Genomic DNA, 2,252 nt, shown 5'->3' on the forward strand with positions numbered 1-2,252 from the left:
TAATGCCTTATTTATTGTTTTCGCTTCCATTTAAAGTTTTTTAAACTATTAAAAAAAGAAGAAAAGGAGCATTAGCAATGTATTTTTTATATTTATACTTATTTTAATCCAAAGACAAAAAATATATAAATTTTGGTTAACCGACCAAATTAACTGAATTATTTCGGTTTGGTTAATGTATTTGAAAAAAACTTCGGTTCAATTAACGGTAAAGATTTTTATATTTCGAGTAATTTGGTTAATGATAATTCGATTAATGGTAATTTGATTTGAGTATTAATCGAACTAACCGTTTGAATACCGCTACTAGAGAAGAATGAAAAAGATATATTTACGTGGGTGTATATATCTTGACATATTGTCGAGCAAGTTTTAGTGAGTTTTTTTTTTTAAAAGAAAGATGGAGGTTGCCAATATTGTTCTCTTTGTGATTTAAATAGTTATTTCTCATATTCATTTTTCTTTTAAATTTATAATTATTTTAGTGTAGAATTTATATTTATTGCATTATTAATGTACAACTCTAACTCTATAATGAATCAAATAATGGTACATGTAAAAAATAACTATTATATTTTTTTATTTTTTGCTTTATTATTATTGACTATTTTTCATAATATGATTTACTATAATGTAATAAGTGTATTAAATATATACCTTTTGGTATATGTATATTACATATTAAAGTATGAATTTAGAAATTTTTAAATTAATCAGTATACCTTTTATTGTTTATTATTGTTATGAAACATAATATAGGATCGATATTCTACGGCAATTCATACTGTGAGGTGTAGAGAACTACTAACATGTAGGGCGGTTCACACCATAGAAGGTGCAGAAAGCTGCTATATGTGTTGAGTTTTTGTACTATCAGCTTACCTATATTTCTTCTTAGAGGATGAGGCCTAGGGTTTTTATAGACAAAGAAAAACTTAGAGTAGGCCCTCTTTTCATGATGGTCTCTTTATAGAGTCCAATTTTAGGACCGATGTGATAAATCACTTTTCAAGAAGCTATTTAGTGTTCCAGTTTGGGTAAGGGAATTTAAGGATAGGAACTGTAAATCACTACTTTACTGATCCTTGGATGATGTGCACTACCTTTTTCAACAACATTAGAAGATGGTGCACTAAGCTTCCTCTTTTCCTCTTGCACAACTCATGCATCCCTTGCCCAGATGAAGGTGCACTCTTTCTACATACTAGTTAGCATGCGCTACCTTCACCCACTAGTGACATACACTACCTTCACCCAAATGAAAGAGTTGATGGTCCAACTTCACAGAATGACTGATCTTAAGGGGAACCTGGTTACTTTTTCCCCTTTTGATATTTGTTCTCCTAAGGAGTTGACTATCACATGTTTACTTTCTAGTATTACCCCCTTTTTTTTTTTGCACCCATACTCAAAGACTTCTAGTATTTCATTTGCCAAGATCCTCTTCTTTTCCCTCTTTATATAGATAATACAACACTTTTTTTTTTACAAATTCTTCCAATTCCCTTTTTCCTTACAACTTCTTCAGTGGTGTCCCTTAAGCTAAGGCACTCATCAATACTATATTGTTTTGATACAAGCATTTTGTCATCGATCTCCTCTTCCAAAGGTCAAATTGCATGGATGGCAGAGCTCTCAATATTCCATTGTTCCTACTAAAGAATTCTCCTTATGAGGCGATGGAAGTTGTGACCCCCACCACGACTTTGTCTTTTCTCTATTTAACGAAGTAGTAATTCCAGTGTTTTTTTGAATCGGTGTTGTATTCTCGCTTAAGAGATTGCCCCATGTCCCAAGGCATATATTCTTATTCTTCCTCCTCAAGCTACTCATTGTTCCTTCGAGTCTTTTATTGGGCATATTCTTGAAGCTAAGACCAAATGAACTTTTGTCTTTGAGATTCTTGATACTAATGTATTATTGACCAAGAGTCATCTTCCACTTCACAACTGTGACAATATTCTTCTTCTTAGTGGTTTGTCGAAAGGCCAAGGAAAAAAGCACAAGCAAGTCTATCATTCCACCTTCGAGGTTGCATGGAAGTGATATGTCTCCCCCGTATTGCTCTAGCCTCATTTCTTTGACCTATTTTAATTTGGGTCATTAGGAGTATTCTACCTTTCTCACTTCTAATGATTATAACCTTCAAGGGGTAAAGAGACATAGTTTTTTGTTAGTTTCGCACAAAAAATGCCAAAGGTTACAACACAAAATATGAGGTTGACTTGTTATGGTAGTTCACATTGTTAGGG

The sequence above is a fragment of the Gossypium raimondii genome, chromosome 5, assembly GCF_025698545.1.
Source record: "Gossypium raimondii isolate GPD5lz chromosome 5, ASM2569854v1, whole genome shotgun sequence".
Taxonomy (NCBI): Eukaryota; Viridiplantae; Streptophyta; class Magnoliopsida; order Malvales; family Malvaceae; genus Gossypium; species Gossypium raimondii.